The sequence below is a fragment of the Simochromis diagramma genome, unplaced genomic scaffold (genome assembly GCF_900408965.1).
Source record: "Simochromis diagramma unplaced genomic scaffold, fSimDia1.1 OVJJ01000618.1, whole genome shotgun sequence".
Lineage (NCBI taxonomy): Eukaryota > Metazoa > Chordata > Actinopteri > Cichliformes > Cichlidae > Simochromis > Simochromis diagramma.
The window spans coordinates 1,987,772-1,996,424 of record NW_024387423.1 but is presented as its reverse complement, the minus strand read 5'-3'; the positions used below and the strand labels follow the sequence as shown (position 1 = coordinate 1,996,424).

The 8,653-nt window shown below is 40.1% G+C and overlaps 1 long non-coding RNA gene across 2 annotated transcripts; it reads right to left on the bottom strand.

Annotated features, from left to right (window-relative positions):
* Nucleotides 1-546: 546 nt before the first annotated feature.
* Nucleotides 547-8,439, bottom strand: LOC120721958. 2 transcript variants are annotated; one of them, XR_005693309.1, is made up of 4 exons: nt 7,602-8,439; nt 7,467-7,506; nt 1,645-2,089; nt 547-737 (listed from the first exon to the last, which is right to left on the bottom strand). It is a non-coding gene; the product is annotated as an uncharacterized LOC120721958 (long non-coding RNA). The 2 variants fall into 2 exon arrangements; XR_005693308.1 differs by having other exon boundaries at nt 547-2,089.
* Between the last annotated feature and the right edge of the window lie 214 nt (nt 8,440-8,653).

The following is an 8,653-nucleotide window of genomic DNA, read 5'->3' as shown; positions in this document are numbered from 1 at the left end:
GGACTACACTACGCTTATCGCTACCGTGACTTACACAAACCCCATGGTTGCTGCCTTAAGCACACCAGATCTACATGTGATTTCATTAAAAAGCTTTTTTTCAATGACACAATATGGTTATTTTAAGCTCCCAGCACTGGATGGGGTTAGCTGTGCTGTGTGTCGGCCCTCAACTTGAAACTGCACAGTAATTTTAGATAAAGAGAGAGAGAGAGAGAGCACCCTGAGGGGTAATGGATATCTCAATGTGGTATCAGTTGTTTTTATGTGGCCAACTACATCACAGTTTAACAGATGTTCACCTCTTAGTTAGTTGATGTTCTGTAGGATGTGTCCAGGCTACAAAGGAAGAACTGGGACTCTGAGGTATGTCAGCTGCACACATCATTAATAAACATGATTGATGATCCAGTCACTAGGTCCTAAAGTGAATTAATTTATTACTGTCATCTCGACCAACCACTCAACCCTCAGCTGAGCCACCCACACGTAGCCAGACCTCACTTGAGCATACACCTCCTCCCACACACACACACACATACACACTTGAGTTTGCAAAAGCCGAGCATCAATTTATTTTTCACCAGGACCTTTCTTCAACAACTTTACACCAAATTTGTCAGCCTGCAGCTCCAGCATCTTGAAGATCCACCAAGGGACTGTGAGAATCTTGAAGACGGGCAGCCAAAAAGAAAAATACAGATGACACTGGGGCTTGGGAGAAACACACACATGCCCTGCAAGAGACAAGGAGAAGACAGAAAAAAAGCACAGGAAAAATATGAACCCTTGGTGCCTGAGGTCCCAGGCAAATAAACACTTTCCAGTTCGATCCCTCTACCTCCATCGTACTGTAAATCTGGTGAAGAAATTTAAAAGGGTGGGGTATGTGTGAGTTTGACGGTGTGTGTGTGTGTGTGTGCTTGTGTGTCTAATATTTCTACCGTGACTGAGATCCAGGAAACTGCTCCATCTGCTACCAATGTAACCACTTCCATTAAATTTCCTCCCACAAAAGGGCATCACAGAGAGCCCATCACTTCTGAGTCTTTATCTTTGGCCTGCTTAAAGGTTCTCTGGAGGCGGGCCCCCACCTCCACCTAGCTGCACTCGCCAACATGTACCTCCATCAATCAGATAAAAACCTATTTATGCTGTGCACAAACACTAGGTTCAGCAGAGCACCATGTGTCAGGGAACACACTTGTGAGCAAGCACTCAACACACACACACACGCACACTGACTCAATGAACAAGAAAAACACTCCAGAGAGACCTGGGACATAGTAATAAGATAAGGTTCTCTGCTACTTGTAATGCTGAAAAATTAACCTCAGATTGCTACATACTGGATTCATCAATTTTAGGACTCTTGTCAGTGGATACTGGAAACCTTGAGGGTGCTAATACACATTGTACAAGGGCCAAAGAAGCATCTGTAGACCGCTACACCATTTTTAAAAACAGGGTCACAGCCTTGACTTCAGACCAAACCACCCTCACTGCAATTTTCTAATTTCAAAAAATAGATTTTCATCTGGAAGACCTGAGCTCTAATCCAAACCCACTTTGTTGCTGACACATCTGATTCTGCTGTGTTAAAGGGGAACACTGGGTGAGCAATGACAAATAAACACCACTCACGATCACAGACCCAGACTGAAGAGGCCATGACAGGCCCTCCTTCCTGCCCCTCTCAAATGTATTCGCCTCCCCATTGGAAAGAAAAACAGGCTGAGGGTGAGGTCCGGCTGGTGTCGGTGGCCTCCGGAGGTCTAGCTAGCGTTAGAGTTAGAAGGGAAAGTGAACTGGAAGGAAGTGGGAACACAATGTGAAACGGGAGAGAACAGACGAGATGAGATTTGATTAAGATCATATATTGAGGATTAATTTGTTAATGTAGAATAAATAGATACAATAAAACATAATAGCACAAACGGAACAAATAAACATTAGGCTTAAACTCCCTTTGGCCTTGTCATAGCCTCTGACTGTAGTGCAGACACCTCTGAAGAATGTCATCCATGTGCGAGGGTGGGTGAGCGAGGCAAGGCCAGGCTGGGATGGAGAGACGACTGAGCAGCGGAGACTGAAATAGAAGAGGCATTTAAACAAGTTAACTAATCAGCGCTCATTATAGATGATGTCTAGCCAGAACACAAACAGAGGCTCAACGAAGGCTCAGGGTGAACTGACTCCACGACAACTGAGCGACAGAGGTTGTTAGCTGAGCTGAGCTCAAGCTTCACCCTGTAAAAATGGTGAGGAAAAATGCTGTGTAATGCAGAATGATTTAAGTGCTTGCCCAATGCATGCAGGCCTCCTTAAAATATAATGGCAAAATAAAATATTTTTGTAAAATCCCGTCTCAAAGGTCAAATATGCAGCAATTTTCTTTAAAAAAAATGCTAGCAGAAAAGAAAACCAATCTGCATCAATCATCTTGCATTATATGCCAGAAGCAGCGGTACATCTATCTTCAGAGGCCCCTGGGCTTCGGCACGTATTTTCATATTTTTCTTCTTATTTCGCTGTGTTCAGGATGTGGGCAGAGCTGTGGGCATGTTTCTGTTTTACAACACAACCGCTGCAAAACAATTCCAAAATAAATGAGAAATAAAAAAAGATTTTCTTTGTTCTTGCTAATATCCTTTCATGTCCTAATTCTATGCATAATTCACTCAAGCACCACTGCTGTTAATGAGCCAGAGACGAAGGTCCAAGTTTGAATTTTGTGTTGGTAAGCATTAATCAACAATTGCTGCATATTTTGCCTTCAACTCGCTGTTGTATTTCATGCTCTTGAACGAGTGATGTTTTAGTCTGCCCTTCAGTTATTGACTTAGGATCGGAGGATAGAGGTAGTTGGTAGTGCTTTGGTCATTTTTGAATTCATGATTTGCTTCTGCTAGTACAATCAGGTTGACATTTTGATTTTTAGTTAAGAAATATCTATATATGTAGCACTTAAGATTCCTGTATGATCCAGAATAGAGCATATGAATCCTAATGGTTAGTCATGCCCTTACTTTTATTCTTCCTCCCCTGTAAGAGGAGTAAAACATTTCTAGTTTCAAGTGAAATGAACCAATAACTAATCCATAGATGGTTGTCACATTTCATTTAAAGTTGTTTATAATTTCTTCCCTACATTTTATTTTACTGCTGTATCTGTCCTATATCTAAATAAATAACATCGTACTAGTAAAAAGGAAATTCTTTATGTTTATTCTTTACAGGCACTGATGTTGTTAGCTAGTTAGAAATTGTCACCAATATGGTGAGAATGCTAATTATTACCCGCTAAACACACACATGTTAGTGCTTCCAGAAAAAAAAAACTAAGGTGCCTAAAGATGTTGTCTTTAAACTAACTGACTTATGTGTTCCACATTATATATTATTTCATGTACAGGGTGGGCCATTTATATGGATACACCGTAATAACATGGGAATGGTTGTTGATATTAAAGTCCTGTTTGTGGCACATTAGTATATGTGAGGAGGCAAACTCCTCAAGATGGGTGGTGACCATGGTGGCCATTTAGAAGTCGGCCATCTTGGGTACAACTTTTGTTTTTTCAATAGGAAGAGGGCCATGTGACACATCAAATTAGTAATGTCACAAGAAAAACAATGGTGTGTGTACCCTGTATAACTTAAATTATTTTGCCAAGACTGTCTTAGGATCACAGAAAAAATGATCTCCTGATACAGTTAGCAAAACAGTGCGGATTGTTGCGAATAATAGTCAATGAGCTCTGCTGCTAATACCCTTTGACCCCCACAGTGCTTGCTTCCTTATCATCAAAGATAGTTACCGATTTCCTAACAGCATTGGTAGCCAGCTATCAGGACCCTCAGATAGATAAAAAAAAAAAATCACCAGTAATCCCTTCTTTTTTTCAACTTCCAGAAGATGGAGAATGGCACCAATAAACAGTTCACCTTTGTACTGTCAGTCAATGTGATGGTGGTGATGGCACAGCAAAGATGAGAGAAGCAGAACATGCAACAAGGATCGATAAGGTGAACAGGGCAGAACTAAGCCCGTTCTAAAAGCGCATTTCTTTAAAGATTGATGGCAGAATAATAAATGAAAAATGGATGTGAAAGTCCACAGCAAAAAGGGAGAGCGCCTTTGGTCATTGACTTACAAGGATTAGGGAGCGACTGTTTATTGACACAACAAGCCAACCTTATCATATCTCGATCGATATTATATCACTCCAGCTACATCTCAGAGTAGTTAAACAGGTGCACTTTACATTTTGAACCCTTTTGTGATCCGCTCGCACTTCCTGCAGGCCTCATTGCTCTAATGTACCTGTTAGATAATCCGTCATCAGCATCAGACCATCGGCCACTGAGGACACATAGTAGATGGTGACCGATACTCTGTCACCTATTATTGCTTTGGAGGCTGATGTGAAGGCCAGATAGCAGCCTTATCACTATCTTATCACAGGCATCTGCTGCACAGACGATCTGCTGCTCAGGGTTGCTGACAATCAGCTCATTTTTATGCTCCCAAAGCCTTTATGTTCCGAAAGGTTATGATGACCGCCATCATAACCAAGAGCTGAAGAGGTCATTGACCAATCATCTGAGAGAAAATGCACAAATCCATCTCTCTTGCAAACACAACAGCACGCATTTACCCATAAGCTCTACAAACGTGGCGCAGACGCTGGTACGTAAACTGCATTTCTCTTGCACATATGTCTCTCATACGAGCGGAGAAGCACAAGAGGGGGTCAGACAGTCAAGGTAAATCGATGGCTCCAGTCTGGAACAGAAGCTGCTCGGATGTTATAAACTCCATCAACAGAAAAGTATACACGTAGAGCTGTTCTGTAGCAGGAAGTACACATACATTATGTTTTTAGTGACCCAGTAAAATAGCTAAAAGATGTGGAGAAGTACAAACATTTGTGGATTTGAACAAGACACTGAATAATCAAACTTTTTACAGAGACAGAAGGATGGATTTTTACAGAGTAAACACTATTTCATATACTTTATAGTCATGTATTTCCCTTTCACAATTAAATGCCTCAAAACAGTAAGAAAAAAAAGTTATACCATAACTAATTTAAATTTAAACATTGCTCTAAAGACCAAATTATTACCTATATGTAAGTCCTTAGATAGTGTTATAATTGAACATTTCTTTATAATACTATCCAGTCAGGTTGGTAAATAATAAACTCCTGTTGAGCGCCAATGAACTGCTTTTTGTGTGTCCAGGAACATTATGACTACTTTTCTTTTAGTGGCGCTAATCTTATGACACTTATAAAAGAAACAGGCTGCAGTGAAGCAGCCCTTATTTTGGAGATATGGATGGACTCAAAGCCCCCTAATCAGGAAGCCAGAGTGAAAAAGAGGTTCAAAGTCACTTCAAGAAATCAATGGACAGTAGCTCTGATAACACTTCACTACTTTGTGTTTATCTGGTTTGTGGCCTATCGACCATTAGATGGCACCACTGATGTTTTCCCCAATAAACCTTAAAGGCTGATATGCAGCAGAAAATGATAAAGACATGGGACAAAGTCTATCCAGTCCAACAACAAATGTTGTGTTGTTGGACAATAAAAAAAGCAATGTCTTTGTGTACATCCATGTGCCGTTTCACAAGGCAGTCAGCTGATAAGGCTGACAACACTGACACTCGTATATTGCCTAATATTGCTTCTGAACATGTAGATACATTGTTACTATCTACTTGAACTCTGCTTGAGGACAACAAGAGCAAGATGTTTGATAAAATGTGAGATATGATTAGTAACTACTATGCTGACGGTGCTGTATAGACTGAAAAGCATACAGGAATTTTTTTTTTTATTGCATCTGCTCACAGCTGTAACACGTCTTGATAAAATGCCACTATCGTTTTCTCCTCAGTGCATCCGCCACAGTCTGTGCTTCCAAACGGTTTGTGCAGCCACAGAACTTACAGGGTTGCTTGAGGTTAATAAAACTTTTTTTTAGAAGACTTTTTCACATATTGGAACAATTTGGACTGCAAAGCCCAGATGGCGTTTAATTTTATTAAGCAAGATTAATTTTCCACTCACGAGCTGACTGGCTAGAAGGCCGTTCTTGGTCCAACTATGACAGGTTGCAGTGTGTTCAGCTGGATTAGCCCTGGCATTTCATGCCACTCGTCTGTGTCTTACATAAAGAGACACTGACACGGATTCGCTCTGACAAGTGCACATGTATAAAACAGAAATTTGTCTAAACCCATAAAAGATTTCCCTTTTTTGTGAATAGACAAGGACAAACGTAAGCTTAATTATTTATGTTTATTAATAGTAAAGAAAAATAATTCCTAGAGGTGAATTCCTTTGAAAGCCCTTTCTAATTTTCTGGAAGCAAAGATTAAAGTAAAATATGTTCAATATGTGTTTCCTTTTGCTATTAAAATTTTACTTATGTACTTATAGGACATTACAGGATACATTACTATCAGTCTGTGCTGAGTGAAGTTTCTGACCACATCATAGGGATTATTCTTGACGATCAATAAATACTGTAAGCGTGCAGCTATCGTTTTTGCTGGGGGTTTTAAAAGTACACAAAAACTGGTATATTCTATTATCCAAAAACGAATAAATCAAACTTTAGAACGAAAGGGGGAAAAATTCCAGCATTTTGAGATAAGAGTAGCTGATGATGTGCAGAGCCAAAGAAGTCATTGGTGTCTTGTTTTTCTGCACCTATAACTCGCCTATCATTAGAGGCCTCGGATGAGCTCCAAATAAAACAATCTTCCCACTGCCTGGAACGCATCTTAGGCTTTATTGTGAGCAAAGGTCTGCAGCAGCTGGCACTGAGAGGTCCAGTGCTGAAATAATCTTATCTGCCATCAGCTATAAATATTTGACAGAGAAGGGAGAGCGGGAGAGATGAGGACAGAGGAAAGGAGGAGGATGGCCGGGGGCGGTGAGGCGGCAGTGGGGTGTGAGAGGTGTCTGAAGGACCTTTAGCGAGTCTGGTGACAACTGTGCCTTGGAGATTTTTTTTTAACAATTAATTAATTAAAGGCCGTTCTAAGCTGAGGATTTGCTGGTCTCTTTAAAGCAGAAACAGATTGAGATGCACTTTATGGGCATGTTTTTTGCTCTTGGCTGGCCATCTGAACTTGCACATGGCAGAGACCGTACTTCCTTTATACTATGTTCCTCATCACCATCACAGCCTCATTCTTCTTCTGTATGGAAACACAGGTGGTACCACAAATAAACACTATAAAACCGTCTGGACAGCTTTTATGTTTGTACAGCACTCCCATAACACTCCTAATCAAAGGAAACAAGCGCCAAAACACATTTCAGGTGGTCCAAGGGAATGTGTGTATGTGTATGTGTGAGCAGATTTTTGGTGGGGGTGGGGGTCATTCTATTCTTACATTCAACCACGTCAGATTTTTTTAAAATTCATTCCATATTACCTACCGTCTTGCTCTGTTTCCCTCTCCAGCTCATGGTCCAAACCCTAACACAAAAGGAGAAGATTATAGGAAGAGTGGAAAAACAAAACTAATTACTTGAGGTATTTCAACCAGCCAATGCTGCTTAAAATGTAATTACATGGGTTTAGAGCTCTGGCTGTGGCTGGGGTGGCTGCAAATCTCACACTGGCAGACCTGTTGCCAGTGTAAAATCTGACTGGTGAGAGGAAGACCTTTGTGCACTCGGCGTCATCCACTTCAGAGACAGAGTCTGACATTCTGGCGGCGACTTGAGAAAATGGACCGCTCTGACCTGACCTAACAGATTTCAGAACATAACTCAAAGCCAGTTAGCAAATTTTAGTTAGATGATTTCCTTTTAAAGTGAAAGTGCTTGCTTGGCCTCATTCAAAACTAATAAAATTCACTTATAAAACTGGCTAAACAACAGGAAATATCTAGTTTGTTTAATTACAGAAAAGCTAAAGTGTTAAAACAACACTTTACCATTTTACAGGACGTTCCATGGAGGACTGTTTTTAGGCCGAGACCTGTAACAACCTGGGGTCACCACATTAAAAAGAACTAAAAAGCCTCCTAAAAATGGAAGATGTTACACTTTTCCTTTTAATTAGCTGGTTTTAAAGGAGCTAGCAGGCTGATTATGTTACCACTGAGTTAGCTGTTTTCCCTGTTCCCACTCTCTGTGCTAAGCTAAGCTAACCATCTACTGACTGCTGCCTTTTAACAGACAGAAATAAAAGTGATACCAATTTAATAAAGTTAATTAGCTGATTTAAATAATTCTCAATTTCACTTTAGGTTTAAGTGCGTAATAATCTTGTGTTTACTGCTTTTTGAGGTCTAATATACTGTGACATCTGTTTTCATGCTTTTGTACAACTCCGTCATGCAGGTCTATAAAACCCTTAAAATAACCCAAAATTTGCTTGAAAAGCCAATGAAATTTTTCAAATCTTTAACAACCTTTTAAAAAATATATTTCTAAAATGTATAATGTAGATATATATATTTTTTTAAAATACACCACAACACAGGTAGCGACATTTTACAAGGAAATCTAGTCGTTTAATCACCAATTAACTACTGTAAACTGTTATCTTTGGGTGGATGCACCTTTGAACACTATTACAGGTGAAGAGACGCGCACAAAGGGTGGTAAAGCCATAA